General features: G+C 31.1%; 2 long non-coding RNA genes across 2 annotated transcripts in view; one reads left to right on the top strand and one right to left on the bottom strand.

Moving 5' to 3' along the window:
- Positions 1 to 4,181: 4,181 nt before the first annotated feature.
- Positions 4,182 to 13,610, bottom strand: LOC149794327 (uncharacterized). The gene is made up of 2 exons (XR_016423010.1): positions 13,473 to 13,610; positions 4,182 to 4,478 (listed from the first exon to the last, which is right to left on the bottom strand). It is a non-coding gene; the product is annotated as an uncharacterized LOC149794327 (long non-coding RNA).
- A 35-nt stretch (positions 13,611 to 13,645) lies between these two features.
- The window catches only part of LOC149794326 (uncharacterized), a 57,960-nt gene continuing 53,908 nt past the window's right edge, over positions 13,646 to 17,697 (top strand). The window contains exon 1 of the long non-coding RNA XR_016423008.1: positions 13,646 to 13,777. This is a non-coding gene — a long non-coding RNA (uncharacterized LOC149794326). The remainder of the gene's footprint in view (positions 13,778 to 17,697) is intronic.

Below are 17,697 nucleotides of genomic sequence, written 5' to 3'. Positions count from 1 at the left end.
TACTCTTTCATTCACGAAGGCAGTAGGTTTATCTGATTTTAGGCTCTGTAAAATTAGACCTGTCAAGTGTTTGGGAAATATTAGTAAAATAAAAAGAGCTTCAGCTGGCTTGCAATATCGTTGTTATCAGTATAACTAGTACCACTAACTATACTTTCACATGGACTTAGAAGTACTGGTTTCGTTGAAGTGATTTCAGATAGGTTTCTTACTAGAGTTTCTTCTTTCTTCTTTGAAATAAAAGTGCTCATGTTTTACAATGAGGGATTTGACTTTGTTCCGCCATAAACGATAATTGGTAAACTCTTTACATTTATTATAGTAGTTTCGTTTACGTTGCGCCTCGTTTGATTGTTGAATTCGTTTGATTGATATGTTAGCGTGTTGTTGTTGTGGGGTTTTTTTTGGACACTAAGAATACGGTGGCTCCAGACAGGCAGATAATAATCCGAGTCTGAGAGAATGTTAATGAGCTAATATTCTGAGAATAGTGCAGAGAGAAATTCGCTTTCAATCAGTGTTTTAAAGCATAGGTACTGCATATAAGAGTGTGAGTTGTAAGACCTCTTATATATTTTGTGTGACATATATGTAAGGCAAACTAAATTGTAATCTATCAAAGGATAAACTGTACACGCACTGGAAAAAAAAGAGGGTTGATTTTGTTCACATTTTGTTAAGAATGCAGAAATTTCATCCACCATAAGCAAGTGCACAGCTGCGATGTTGGTTTTGGAAACGGCACAAAAGAACACTTTTGATCTGTTATCCATATACCCTAAGATGATTGTTATTTACTGTTGTAAATATTGACGAAATTGCAATAAAATGTATGTGTAACTATTTACGTATAATTTTTGTTTACGAGATAAGGGACCATATGAAAGTATGCAAAAGCGAATGCAAATTTCCTTTACGGAAGGGCTACAATCGTAGAAGCATGTATACAAAATACAACTAGCAGCACGTATGACATAACCGTTACAAGGGTATCTCTCTTCTGAATAAAACATTTTCCGGGCAAATGTCTTCGCCACTTTGACGATAGCTGAAAATCGTCTGTGCCTAACAAGCTTATTGATCCGTGAAGAACCGATAAACTATAATTTTCTCAATTATCGTCTATATTTAATCCAAGGATCAGCAATAAAAGAAATTAAGAAATGCTGAACAAATAATTAGGAATTACTTTCACGGGTACTGACGACGAAGTAGTAACTGTAATATGAGTCACTTGTTTATGGTCCAGCTCCAGTGACAATCTTATATTTGTATGACAAACACATTTCAACATTTACTGATCACACATGACAATCTTTTTACTTTGACGTGGAGTTCGACAGTTTTCAGAAATTGTTTTGTGTTGGTATTCACTAAGACGTAGTATGAGGTTTCCATAAGTATGTTCAACCATGTACAGGTTAAATGACTAATGAGGCATGCATACAGGCTGTCATAATTTTTAAAACAATCGGGGAATTAGTAGGTTTCACAATTTACCTAGCAATTATTAGATAACGGCATACATGGAGGCTGAGTGGGAATATACTACAATGAAAAGATATTTGTATTAGTAATCTAATTATATTATATGAAAATAGCATTTTGGCTTAGTTAAAGTCTAAACATCCTAGTATGTGCCGGACAGATTTGAAATAGAACATGTAGCCTTAATTAAATTTGACATTCAGAACCCCTTTTAGACAAGAGTGGAGATTTTTGTTTAGTGTTGGACATTTTAAAATGTATTGTACCTATTAAGATCAATTGTACAAAATTACTTCCAATTATTTTTGTATAAACATTTCTGGTGTATTATTTAAGAGTGCCATTTAAAACTAATAAGCTGAACGATTAACTAGGATGTTATTTTAGCCTTTGTTACAGTGCCACATTCTGTAAATTAATGTTTCAACAAAAAGTGACAATGTAAAGGTATGTATTTTATTCTAGACTTACATGCATTTTGAATAAAGGCCCGGGGCCCCGAGTGGCCGAGTGGTCTAACGCACTCTCCGTTACGGAAAACTGCCATCTCAGCTCTGTCTGCGTGGGTTCGAGTCTCGGATTCAGCCAATGTGGGTATGTGAGAAAGCTTGTCAGTAGCTTCTCGTGGGTCGGTGGTTCTTTCTAGGGTTTTCCCGGGTTCTTCCTCCACCATTAATACTGGCCGCCATGTATAGCCTATCGTGTGCTGAAAAATGGCGTTAAACCCTACAACAACAACAACAACAACAATAAAGGCCCCATTTTGAATTTCAGTTGTGTGAAAAATTGAAAATGAATCCCTGAAAAGCGAGTAGAAATAAAAATAAAGTGTCACTTTACTAAATACCGAAAAAAATTAAATGCCATACAGATGTCAGTATTTCATTGTCAAAATGACACCTTTTTAAAAGACAAAAAAAGAGATATAAACGCTACGATCCCTTCCCCTCCCCTTTTGGAGGAAGAACGGACTTGAATCAGTATACAATTATTTTTCTATATACTCTCAACGTTTGTTTTTTGGTACTAAACTTCCCAGCGTGTCCAAAATCCAAACAAATCATGCGTTAATCAAACTTATATTCATATATAAACTTATGTTGAAGTTCTTATTATAGAATATCAGGAATATGCTTGAGAGGATGGTGTGTAATAACAGACTTCATTACCAGGTCGGCCTAAGTGTCCCAATACTCAATGTGTACTGCATTGCAAGGTTCTCAATGAGAATCACGCCATAATTATATTATTCTATAGAAGAACTAATTTCATTTAAACATGTGCCATTAGTCGACATCACTCGGTCCTGACCCAGAAACAATAATTGTGCTCCAAGTTCAGATGCCTTGTGGGACAATATGGCGGAACTGTATAAGCGGTGGTGTTCTAATTAGACAAAATTGTGACTTAAATGACAGGAGTGGAACTATTCAGTGATTGCTGAGCAGTGCATTATCGTATGCATGCCAGCTTCATACCTTATAATGTTTAAATGACACCGGTCACCATTTAGGACAGTGATCTGCGTTGTTTCTACTAACATTGGAATGTATTTGTCATACAGGATGAAAATATACAACGTTAGAAAATTATGGGGTTTTTTCTTTCAAATTGATGAATTCGTGGAAACAAATACGTCATACAAGGTTGCAAAAAATTTCTTGATGTTAGTTTTAGTCATATTGGTATAAAGCTTTAATATTAGTGACTATATTTCTCCTCTTTCAAATAACTGTCGACACTTTAATTTCGTTACTAAAAATGTCCTGGGTGAGACCGTAGCCAGGGTACACTTTTGCACAACACATATTTTCAGTGAGGAAAACGTCATAAAAAAGACAAAAAATTAAAACTAGATAATTATTTTCTCGCTGATTATAGTAAATTAGGATTGATGTTCTGAAGAAACGTGCCTCTGATTACGTCTGTAACACGTCTAACATAAGGGACATACTAAAAGGCACTTTTGTTCTGTCGGTCATTTTTAAACTACATATTTTACAGTCCTACAATTAGAATGTCAATCAATTGTAATTGCCGCTGATAATTAACTATAATAATATTGAAAGATATATTCGCGCTAATATATAAATAAACAAACATTTACATGACAATCGGTGTTTTTGTGTATCTTTTGAAATCATTACACAGCACATAAGTTGTAACTTCTTGAGCCAAAATACACATTGTATTTAGCATATCAAATATAATTGTGTAGTGTCATGAATTTGTGAACCATTAATGAAGTATCGTCATGGAAAGAATGTCTTCAAATCACTGAAGCAATGACTCATATTTTAGCAAAATTTATGTTTCCATACAAAGATTATTGAAACATTTTACGGTTCTAGTAACATGACAACCTAGATCAATCTTGTTTTAATTATGTATATTTTTTTATCTCTCAAGCGTAAACAAAAGTGAACGTGCACGTTAATGCAAAGTAATTTACATTTTTGTTTTGTTTTGTTTATTGTTCTGACAGCGAAATGCAAGAAAGATTATTTTTAGGGCTGTATAGATACTTAAGATATGGAGGGATAGAAAGAACACCTATTTTTTTTACACAAAATAACGACGAAACTTGACGAAACTTGATGACTTAGCAACGTATATTGTATTACTATTTACTAAATAATAAGCATAACGACTCGTAACTATGACGACTAAAATCAATGAAGACGAAGCGAAGAAACAGGCAGAACTGAGCTGTAATTTATTGCAATTAGCTGGAGAGAGTATCAGATCGTATTGTCTGTGACAATTGCTTTACATACACCTAATTTAAAAGGTAGACCATAAAACATTTTCTTTTTTTTCCCAGTATTTTCTGACAGTTCGATAAAGATATTAGGATTTCAGAAAAATAACAATCATATGGAAACATTACACTCCATGGAAATACTCAAAACGACGTGAAGCCATCACAGTGTGCCATTTATCTTCTTTTGTTGTTTTATCTTTTTTTCTTCCTTCTTCCGGAATAGATCCTGCAACACATGACTGTACAAAATAATTACATTAACATGCAGTCTTATGCCCTCTCAATCCAATAATTGAAAATAAATATTGACCTTTTGACAGTTTAACATTGTCTTGATACAAGGTAGGAGCCATTTATTTTAATGCATATTGTATCTCCATTAGTAAAACTGCGATCACTCCTATTAGTATTGGATAAAGATAAATTTCATCCAACATTTGAAAATAAAATTTTGCCTTTTATCAAGCAGCTCCAATGAATTTTTTTTCTCATCACCATTGATATGGACTTGAGCTTATACCAGGAAATGTTACTTAAATAGTTCTGAGACAAAATCGCTGTATTTATTTTCATTGTGTTGCGAGAAAAATAAGTGATAACTTGGAACGGATATACCATGTCAAAGCTTGTGGGAAAAGGTACAGGACGTACGGTACTAATTCAGTTCCCACAGTAAACCTATGCAAATACCATGATATTAAAAATTCAATAACTTAAACTTTTTGAGTGCTCATGATCAAATCTATATTTATCAGTATAGATGAAACCTGGATGTCAACTTCTATGTTGAGGAAAGCAATTTCTGGACCCGCATGTGTTTGAAACATGTGCTTTAAATTCTGCACCAAAGAATCAGATGCTAATTTTAGTAATGAGTGTTCCAAACTCAAGACTGTTAAAGGACTGAAATCCCATCAATAAAACAATGTCTCTAATTTTATTTTACTTACAACTAGGATGAGCTCTCAAAACATTTTTTCCCCTAAAACATAACTTACATTATTAACCAGTCCCGGTCAGCCAAACCCATATATACGCTATATTATGTTCACCCATTTCCAGGCTGGTTCCCATTTTTCAAAATCATTAGTAACGGGTGTCCTACAATACATCTCATTAATTCAAAATGAGATATTATTTCACACTTAGATATTGGGCAATATTCAGCACTTTAGTTACATCTTTTGTGCCGAAGGTTACAGATGTACTTAGAGAATGTGTGACATTTTTAATGTACGTATTTGTCTTGGTTCTTATCTTTCAAACGATTTTCCTCCGCAGTTTGTCTGAATGACACAGGTTTTTGTAGAATCGATGGTTTAACTGCAAAGTAAATACAAAAGGTTGCCATGGTTTCTGTGATTAGTGATTCTGCCGTGCGTTTTCATCGCCTACTATGATTAAGCAATTTAGTAACTGAGTGATGATGGAACTTCCTTTCTGTCAGGAATCATCAAATTGCATTCAGTATATCTTGCATGTGACAAAAGAAGACAAAAACGTATAAGGAAGAATACAGATAAAATATCGACATCACGGCCTGATCTTTGCTCATTAACAATCTTCACTGAGTTTGAACGTATTCCCTAGGTTACTAAGATCAACAAAGAGTGAATTAATGTCATACCTTTCTAGCAATACTTGGATACCTCAAACTTTAGTGTAGTAACATTACAGACCGGAATCGTTTCTTCGTTTTCGTAGCCGGAAATGTCGCGCAATTAACAATTCTTAGCAAATCAGTATTTAAAGCGGCTGCACCGATAAATACTGACATTCTTAACAATTGAAACGGGTATGATTTCTCATATTTATTAATGTCTTAAATGATTGTCAAATCCTGAATTATGTTTTTGTATACGTTTTGGTGGAAGCATTAAAATAATTTTGCTAATATAACTCCAGAGCCTATGATAAACCGTAAACATGTCTGATGAATCGCGTATTTATTTCGATATCTTTATTGTTTGTGAATGAGTAAAAATTTCAAACTGGATTTCAATGGAAATGGAATATCCACCAAATAATACAACTTAGCAAACTCATAAACAAAGGCTAGTGTCTCGTTTGTCTATCCTTTTCTAACAAATAACAGACCATCGGAAGTTCTAAAGACACTCTTAGAAGTGGTGTCATTTCTTGGTGTAATATTATGCATGTGTGCTTAATTAATTAATCATCATCATTTTGTAAACTCTGTTGCATTGCTACTAATCGACACCATCTCCAAACGATTCTGAGCCATTTTCCGTTACAATTTGATGTGTATTGCTACTAATCGACACCATCTCCAGACGATTCTGAGCCATTTTCCGTTACAATTTGATGTGCTGCTAGAACGGTAGTCGTTTTCTACACTGTTCCCGTTTGTTTCCACTTTCTAAAGAAGTTTCAATGTCGTGTTGCAATTTTGATCTTCCCTAAAAGTTGCCTTTCCATGCCCATTTCGTCTGGTAACAACAGCTTCAAAGATGTGCTGTTAAATATGATGCTCGTCCTCATTTTTCACCACTATTGGCCATATCGTATTGGAACTATTATGCCAAGGCATGTGAGTCAAAAGCTCTTCCGGTTGCTTGTTATCTTTTTGGTGACGTTCCAAGTCTCTGATCAATAATATAGATCAGACATCATGCTGATATCATAGAACCTGACTTGTATATTAAGTGGTGTCCGTTTTTGTTGTTTTCGCTCCAGATTTTTCAATACCAAGCACGTATATTTTTTTCTTGCCTATTTTAAAACTTTGTGGCAACTTTTCCCCAGATCCAATGTTTATGTTTTCATGCAGCATGAAACATTTTGAAAGATAGGTTGCTATATACTTAATGTTTCCAGCAATCACCATTACCTTGAGCCCTTCACCATTATGAATCAGCCTATATATATATATATATATATATATATATATATATATATATATATATATATATATATATATATATATATATATATATATATATATATATATATATATATATATATATATATATATATATATATATATATATATATATATATATATATATAATGGGGGAATGATATAAGAATAAGTAAATATTTTACTAGAAATACATAATCTCATTAAAGGAAAATTACTTTCTTGAATTCCAGGCTTAGAATTATTATTGAGCAGTTTCTTCATTGATAACAATTGTTGCGAATTTCGCAGTTACTTTTGATGCTTGAAGATGTGAGTATACTTTATTGAAGCAATAAAAGAAATGATTTTTGTTTAGGGCCTGGATGAAATGGTTTTCCATGATCAATTCTTCATACGCAATTTAGAAAAGGAAATCAATTTTCCTGTCTTGACGACTTGATCTGATTATGTCGTACAATCCAAATTCAAAAATGTAATGACAAGTTTCGTTATTAGCACATCTGATCAACATTTATATCATATACAAAATTAGTCCACAGCAATTCTATAAACTACGTAGAAAATATAAAATACTTCATTTTTAAGGACTTTTTAATTCTTAAAATATTGCTTTCAGATTAGCAGAACAATGTTTTAGAAGATTAAAAGCATAAACTATTGTCCTTTTGCAAACCCAAATACAAACAAGGACCGTTCTCTTTTTTTGTCTGGTGCTATAAATCCATATATAATTTATGTACTGATATCTCAGTGTCTTTGTGGAAATATAAATTATGTTGAAAACATAAATATTCAGCTATCGCATAATGTAAAATAGGATGAATGTATACACTTTTTTCTAAACTGTTTAATTCTTTTGCTGTGAAATAACTGAATTTGTTGGTTGATGTTACACAATATTTTATATCTGAGAACAAATGATTTAAAAATGAAATATAATCCTCACAAGTCATGTTTTTTTAACTATACAGATAGTTCTTTTCAAGACTGGTGAATCTTAAACTTGCTCGTGATCTCATTACTTACTAAATTATTTGAAATATTACATGAACAATTGTGCCTTTGGTGTTACGTTTATTGCAGATACAATTATTTATTGCAAGTCATATAGAACTAAATCCATTTAGTTTCATTCAAATTTATAAAACGTACTCCATTATAATTTTATGTAAGATAACCACTTTAATTTTCACTCCTAGAACGAATTGTCTGTTACATTATTACATTTAGGACTGAGGTAACGCGTTCATATATATTTCAATTTATGTACAGGGTGTTCCAAATGGAAAGACACTTTTAAACGCCATGTGATGCTTAAACAGTTTTGTATGTTTCACTGTCTAGACGTTGCGTGAGTAACTGCAAAAAGCAACATTTTTTGGGCACGTACTATGTGATGCCGAAAAATTCAGTTTTAGACTCCCAACAGATAATATACCCTACCTGTTTCTGATTTCAAGAAATTATTTAGAATTTTTAGCGCCAGTGGTTAGTATACATGTTATGTTTAAAAATGCATCTGTCCCTTCTACTCATGTTATTGATAGGAAACTGAGATACTCTGGCACATCCCAGTGTTATCAATGTATGCCACGTTGTTAATTCTGAAAATGAGGATGAAACCCACAATACATATTTATGTATACCACGTTCTTAATACTGAAAATGAGGATGAAACCCACACGACATATTTCTGTATACCACCTTGTTAATACTGAACATGAGGATGAAACCCACAGGACATAGTTATGTATACCACATTGTTGATACTGAAAATGAGGATGAATTTCAAAAGGTATACTCCCGTACACCACGTTGTTCAATACAAAAAATGAGGATGAATCCTACAGATCATTGATTTACTTCATATAATATTGTTTTAATTTTGCATTTTTCTTTGAAAGGTTACATTTCCTGAACTTTTCGCGTGTATTACATTCTGAAATGTAATAAAATATGCAAAATATGGCTTAATCGTTAAAAAAAAAAAACTACAATAAACATATTCAACAGATAATTACTAGTTTCTAAAGAATGATCTAATTAGGATTGAATAATTTCGATTTACCTGTTTACAAAAAAGATCTTTCTACCTCTATAAATGTTAAGATGGTACACAAAATAATATTTCAATTCCATCTATTTTTCAATATCTCAGGAATACTTCTTGATGTGGAAATCTACCGTTAAACAATAAATAAAAACAAACATAAACATAAATTGAGGATAGGTTCTATTTCTGATTTATTTGATAAATGTAAACTCTTATTTAAAAGTTAGACGTGTATGAATATTAATTAGCTACCAGTTTTATCAGAAAGAAAAAAAATTCCAATTAGATACCTCTAATTATATATATAGTTGGGTTGGTAGTTAGATAGGTTGGTAGGTAGATAGGTAGGTAGGTGGATAGGGACTCTTAACTATTTATTTGTACGTCTGTCAATAAAAGAAAATAGTTTGGCATTGCCACAGAGGAGAACAACTGTTAGATTTGCCTAGCAAAGGGTGACATATCCTCTAATTATACCACGTACAGTTGTTGCTAAGTGATTATAGCTACAAAAATACACGTTAATTTGAATTAGATCTCGTAATGAATTATAAAATTGGCGAAATTATATAAATTAAACAATTTAAAGACAGGGTCGTCCGCATTTGTTTTAGAAAAGCTTCATGTCTTTATAAAGTTACTTATCATATGTATATTTTTTTTATTATGATATTTTAAACTTCAAGACAAAAAAAGAGCGTGAGTTAATTTTATAATTGTAATTCATCTAATTTCTCCATATGTGCTTTCATGAATTGGATTGTAGAACAATATTTTTCCTTTAATAATTCAACAATAGGTCGTAAGAGGTAGAGATACTCTGTTTTTACTTAACTAATTATTAATATAATTCAAGGATAGGTGTACAATTTATATTTTACTTGATTTTACTTATCATACATCTTTCCGCCAAAGCATAAGAATAAATCTTCTGTTAACTAAACACATGTAGATTTGTTTTGCATGTGTAATTGTATATTTGTGTGTATATGTGTGTGCTTTCTGTCAACATAATTTAAAAATACAAGGCATGGATAACACGTGAATGAACCAGAATAACTGTTTTGACTGCTTGAAGCTAAAGGTTAAATGCAAAATATTAAAGATAATTTTCCCTGATAATACATTATCTGTCACTAATGGAGTATCATTCTACTATGAATCCGTTTAAGGCCCAGTTATTTACCAAAATGCCTACATTTTTTTTTAAATATTGGTTATTTGACGCAAAAGAAGTTCAAAATAGGTTGAAAGGGAACAGAGAGAAGGAAACATACGTGAAATAAATTTGTGACCAGTGTACAAACAGCGCCCAAACGATAAATAGAATATATATTCGTGTGTTGTGCTTTGAGAAAATGTTTGCCAATCTGTCATTCTTGCAAAGTAAAGATTAAAAAATGTATAAAAAATATATTAATTTTTGTATAGTTTTTAACTTTTATATGTGTGTGGGTATGACTATGGGATCAATGTAAAGATAATTGACATAGAAAAGTGTATATGAGGAAATATCCTTTAAGATGAAATGTCTTATTATCATGATAGAAAAAGTTTTAAAAAAATTCTCACATACCCGACTTTAAGTAGCGCGATTTGTTTAAATGTTATTTTGGGGGTTAGTTACGAAAAATAGTAAAATATGCAGAAAATTACATAAAATGTTTATTTTTGCTCATTATTTTTATTTGTCCCCAAAGGCATTCATTTTAATTCTCATTTAGAAATGCTATTTTAAGTAAAGTTTTAAAATAGTCGGAATCAATACAAGTGTTTGGCTAGGTATAAATGAATACAGGTATAAAAGTATAAATTGATACATGTATAACAGTATAAATTTATGCATGTATAATAGTATAAATTGTTAGAATTGATACATGTATAACAGTAAAATAATTTTTCACGATATCTGAACAAAATCATTAGCATTTGATTTAAAAGTTTTACTTAAGTTGTACTGAATTTTGCATTCATTTAAATACTCCACTCTATCCAGTCTCATCTATTTTTCCTGCAAATAGCTGAATGTCAATATTAACGCCAACATTCATTTGTTTACAAATATAATGTCATTGAATACTACTTACCTTTACAGAGATAAAAATCAAAGAAAGAAATATATACGTTTTTCTTATCTATTTATATACCAAACGTAGTGGGAATACACTCTCGTGTATCAACATATTTTTCGAATTCAAAATAACCTTTTATTATAACTTTATTTTTCTTCGCTATCATAAAAAAAAGATTTGTAATTGTTTGCATTTCAAAAGTAACAAAAACTATGCCTCAGTACACCGAAGCCTTGTCGTCTGCATAGTATGAGATATATTTAGGAAAATTCTAGGGAGGCTAATCTCTTAAACAAAACATGAATGGAAAATGAAGCATTTTCTTTGATGCATTATTAATATATACATATTTAAAATAATGTAAAACATTAGAACGACGATTTTTTTTATATCTCGTTGAACAGTTTTGGAGCGTACATATTTATTTAAACTACAACAGAATTCGATCTATTTGATAAACAAATTTGAAACAAAAACTGCAAATAAGTTGTATATATTATAATGTATATATTATAAAAGATATAGCTTGCTTTTATCCTCTCTACACATTACTTTTAAATAAATATTAATGTGATTATTTATATAGTTTATAAGTCCGAGAACAACGAAAATTGATTAAATGTAGAATGCAGAGTAAGAGGTTTAATTCATTAGGAATCTAATTCATGTGACTATTCACAATACTCAGAACGGTGAATTTTTTAAATAATAATAATAAATATAGAGCACCCTCCCAAAAAAAGAAGAAAAAATATCAGTGGAGCATTTGTTCACGGTGCTCAGATTGGTGGAGTATTTTTCATAGTGCTCATAGTGATGGAGTATTTGTCATAGTGCTCAGAGTGGTGGAGTATTTGTCATAGTGCTCAGAGTGGTGGAGTATTTGTCATAGTGCTCAGAGTTGTGTAGTATTTGTTCACAGCGTTATAATGATTATATTAGGTTTAAGACGTATGTTGTACATGAATGAATACAAAGTTCAATTTTGCCATGTAATTATTTAAATTAGCAAGGCTGTATAATATAAAAAAATGAAATCATTCAGCCTTGTTTTCCTTCTGTTTGGATACGATAAAAAGATCTAATTTTATCCTATCGTCACAGTATCTAAGTCAATTTTACTTTCATTGTTTTCTATGCATGTTACATCCGACAAGCATGAGCAGTATAGAAAAATACAGCTTTTATATTTATCGAAGTTAAAACATATGACTATTTTGTTATTCACAATCCTCACATGTTTCTATTGAAAATTATTTATTAAAAAAAAAACGAATAAACATGTGTATATATAAATACATATATACATTAATTGTTAAAGAAGTATAGTAGAGAAGTGATATATTTAGAGACGGAAATATTTATCCAGGCTACACGGCGATGAATGCTCTAAGTCTGATTTGAATTTTTTTTAACGTAGCTTTTAACAAATTTTCAGTCATATCGCTACGATGTCTGCAGTGTGACAGTTTATAATGACGTCTAGCACTGGGGCATGGTGCCGCAGACATGTAGCATGATGTCCCACCCAGTCACATTATCCTGACACCAGACCGACCAGTCCTAACATTAACCTCTTAATGCTGAGCGCCAAGTGAGGCAGTTGTTAGTACCATTTTTATAAGTCTTTGGTATAACTCGTCCGGGGATCGAACCCACAATCTACCGCATCCGAGGCAGACGCTTTAAGTACTTTTGGGCAGTATATAAGACTGTGATAGAAAAAAGATTTTAAAAAAATATCGACTAACACATTCAAAAATATTATTATGCTTTATATTATTATACTTTAACAATGTCAATAAAAGCTTTATCCATTGCATTTTTGTCACGTTTTTATTGCAGTGAATGATAATGATAAGTATGCTGCTGATAATAATAATAATAATAATAATAATAATAATAATAATAATAATAATAATAATAATAATGATAATAATAATAATAATAATAATAATAATAATAATAATAATAATAATGATAATAATAATAATGATAATAATAACAATAAGCATTGATGTTATACAGTCATTGTTCTCGTCGCATAAGCTTCATTTTTATTGATATTAACATCTATAGGATACACTAATGAATGCGTTCTCTTTAAAGTAGACCGAAAACCATGTGGTTGTGCCAATGTAGGCTTATTTCGTATGTATTAGCTTAACACCAGTTTATGCATACATTCACTGAAGATAAGAACCAACTAACCTTTCAGTGATGTTATGTCTGACCCGCGCCTGGAGGGACATGGCTACATTTCATATTAGCTCGTCAATTTCGATCTGCTTTCCATATTAATAGTCCCCAAATAATATTGTAATTGAGAGAAAAGCAATTCCATCACAGACATTGCCTGATTCAACTTAACAACAGCCTGCGTTTTCTGAAAGTCTAAATGACATTCCCCTGTCATTCGGTCGGTCACGTGATTGTTCCAGACAACCGTTTTTGATTCAGCCGCCATTTTGAAAACCGAAGAAATTCGACCGGCCATGCGGATTTTTGCAAGAGAGGTAAACCATTGCTTAAATTCATTCAGTATACAATATCAAATATAAAACGCATGGTATAAATATATATTTAATTCCATAGTCAAAGCATGAGCAAAATGTTGGACAAATGATACCGTGATCTGTAATTTTTTATTCATAATTATCTTCCGCGGTGTTACAGTCGACTTTTCCGGTCTCGTCAAAAGCCAATTACTGGAGATTGAAATTTGCACTTGATTTTAAACGTTACAAAGGACTTGTCATTGAGTAGCACACTAATTGCTACAGTTTTGATGTATTGTTTTCAGTCAACTGTTTCTTGATCAGGGTACGATATGAATGTAATGATAATCGACAGTGTAAATTGAGTGGGTCTCTGTGAATTTGACTTGGCATGATTGAACAAGATTGACAAAATATTAAATAGACGTGTCTAAATATATTTTTTGCTCGCGGTATGACTTGTTTTAAATAAGAATTTATCAAGTAAATTACTGCCATCCAAAAGGTGCGTTTCTAATTTAGTAAAATGTTAATAATTAATTGTTTATTTTCGTTACACCTCAGTTAGTTTGGTCTTAGAAAACAAGCACAGTCGTAAAACCGTTTTTTATTGTCTATATTAGTAGTAGTAGTAGTAGTAGTAGTAGTAGTAGTATCAGTAGTAGTAGTAGTTGAAGGAACCTGTCGCTTTTTTAATTCTGAGTAAAAACCGATAAAATCACCACTAATTGTAACAAACTGTGAGCATGATACAAGCAATGTTATAAGCAATGAAAATATTGAATGATTAATAATGATTATTTGAAACCTTGCATCTTGTATTTTCTTTTATATACTCCTAAAGGACTTCCTTTAGAAATTTTGAAGGTTTCGTTTGACAAATGTTTTTTTGTTGAATATTTCAGCTTTAGAACATCCTGTTGGTAGATAGACAGCACTGTTAATTTTTAATATAAAATTTCTTGCCTTGTGTCTTTACGTCTTCTTGTATATTTTGGTTGGAAAAATACTAACCTGAATCTGATTGCACCTGAAATGGAGAGGAACACTTCTGGCAAAGGATTTCAAAAGGAATAAACATCTTTTAAATTTGATAGCTGGAAGTGAAATAATCGTTGATCCAGAGCAGTAAATAAATGAATTAGAATGTAGAGTTCACAATGATTACTTTTATATTATATTAAGTTCGGGATGAAATATCATCCTTTTTACAATCTCCTTTTAGAGTCATGTTATTCGGATATGAAAGGCACAGGTGTGACTTTTGGAAAGGCACCTAGCTCTCATTTAATTCACTAATTCATGAAAAGAAAACATTCTGATCCTTGTGTGTGTGTGTGTGTGTGTGTGTGTGTGTGTGTGTGTGTGTATATATATATATATATATATATATATATATATATATATATATATATATATATATATATATATATATATATATATATATACCAAATTTAATCCAGGTTGGTCATTAATTGGTTTCATCGTCAGACACAAACGTTCAGTGCCATGATTCAGTCTTATATGTCTTATGTGATTTGCTTTTAGTAGAAAACGATAAAAGTCTATGCAGTTGTACTGAGATCGAATTTAAAAACGCCATTTTCCCATGGTCATTTTTTAAAATGTTATAAGTATATTAGGATTATGTTTGTAATTCCGCGTACGTTTTGATACAACACTATAAACCTTCTTAGGATCGAAGCGAAAAGGTGTAATTTGAAAATCTGACATCAGTAAGAAAGGTTTATGTCAGACTACAAAATATATTTTAAACTTGCATCCATAACGTATTGTTTACAGTTGTTTCAACATATTTTTTTATTTCCATGATATTGCCGCAAAATCATGTCAGAATGGTAGAAATCATAGCAGTATTTTTTTTATTTTATAAGGTATGTTCAAATCAACCTTCATGATTTTCAAAGACTTAAAATTAGCAGTTTTGATGTTTATATTTTCACATGATGTCCAAGAATGTAAAGCTAATACAAATATTTTTATTTGATAAACTAATAGATAAAGTACATATTTAAATGAAACAGCTGTCAGTCTTGTCTTTTTTTTCCAACGTATTTCCTAATTGTTGTTAAATAATACATATTGATTACCTGGCGGTGGGGAGCCACAATCAGTTGGTAGAACGTAGGGTTCCTGATCAAATAGTCATGGCTTCAACATCCGCCGAGACCATCCCGGGTCCGCCGCTTAGGTGTGACTTTTGGAAAGGCACATAACTCTCATTTAATTCAAATAATACGGTCAATAATTCGCGAAAAGCAAACATTTTGATCCTTGTTTTAAAATTTTAAATTATGCTGCTATAATGAATAATTCACTTTCTGGCGTTCTTTTCAATTGTTTTGTCTTTAATAACCAATTACACTATTTCCTTTCATATTTCCATTATGAGGATTTCGATTCTAAAGATTTGATATTCTTAATTGCTCCATGACTATGTTTATTATCAAGAAAAATATATTATATCCCATTAAACAAAAATTCAAATTTATTTTTTATTTGTGACTATTTTCATATATTTTATCGAATAAAACTTTCAGTGAATTCGTTAATATATGCGACTTACATAAAATACAGAATCAAATGTCATTCTCATCAATGAACAATAAGATTTGTGTTTCGACATGATAGTTAATTCTGTAAAAATATGCTCCTTAGATCTAAAATAAATGAACCAATGGTAAATAGACACGTGTGTGCGCGCGCAGGTGTATCTACAGGTGTTGCTTGATCAAAAAGATTCGAATGTATATTTCAAATAAATCGCGTCTAATATCACATTTCAAGTGTAAAAACAGAATCTCAATATTTTAGTTTAAACCCACACCAGTTACAGTGGATACAGTATCGATAATGTACATTAAATGGTTGCAAGGTTTATGCTTGAATATGAAGTTAACCGTTCTTCTTTAATGTAGAATAAACGAAAATACAAATTAAGGTGTTTTAAGATCAACGTTAATGCAGCTACAATTATTTTTTATTTTATATGAATGGTGAATGTGTGATGTTATTAATGGTAAATGTGTGATGTGAAAAAGTTACATGTGCTAGATAGGGACAATCCATAACAAAAGAGAATAACGCTAATAGAGCTACAATATATTGGTACATAAATCATTTTTTATTGGAAAGTATTCATACGTAAGGAAATATATAAATATCGACTCGTGAATGATCATTAAAATGTAGTTTAGAAACATATGTTCAAAACTACACGGTGTGATACTTCATTTTGCTAATGTTATAGAAACTAAATTTATTTCCTTATATGTAGCACGCTTTAACGCTAGACTTCATATAAATTAATTTTTAAAAAGATACATTTTTAAGCACCAGCTGTATGGAAATATTTCTTGCTGCTGAATTATATTTACTAAATGTGTGAGTTACATCCCTTTCCTGCTATCTGTAAGTCAACGACAATGTGATGCAAAAATGGAACTTCCGGATCTTTCTTTTCGTACTTTTTAAGTTTCTCTTTATTTCCAGACAACATAGCATTATTATCTACAGGTTAAGAGAGATGCTGTTAAAAGTGGAGGTGTCCAACACGGTGAAACAAAACATTTGCATGATTTATACTAAGTTTCGAATGAATTAATGCGAGAAATAATATTTTAACGATGGACGTTGATCCCACTGTATACATCTTATAATTTATAAAGTTATATATATATATATATATATATATATATATATATATATATATATATATATATATATATATATATATATATATATATATATATATATATATAAACTCTTAATTCATTTTCGAACTTGAGAGATATGTATTTAGATAGATAAAATAAAAGGCATTTCGTGATGATTTTCAAAATTCTATTAATCTTGCCCAATGTACAACATAGCATAAAAGATGACTATGAGGTTTTTAATTTCCCAATCTCCACGTT

This window comes from Sinohyriopsis cumingii, chromosome 8, assembly GCF_028554795.1.
Source record: "Sinohyriopsis cumingii isolate HCF-2022 chromosome 8, ASM2855479v2, whole genome shotgun sequence".
NCBI classification, from domain to species: Eukaryota; Metazoa; Mollusca; class Bivalvia; order Unionida; family Unionidae; genus Sinohyriopsis; species Sinohyriopsis cumingii.
Note: the sequence above shows the minus strand (reverse complement) of the source record. Positions and strands in the feature narration are given on the sequence as shown.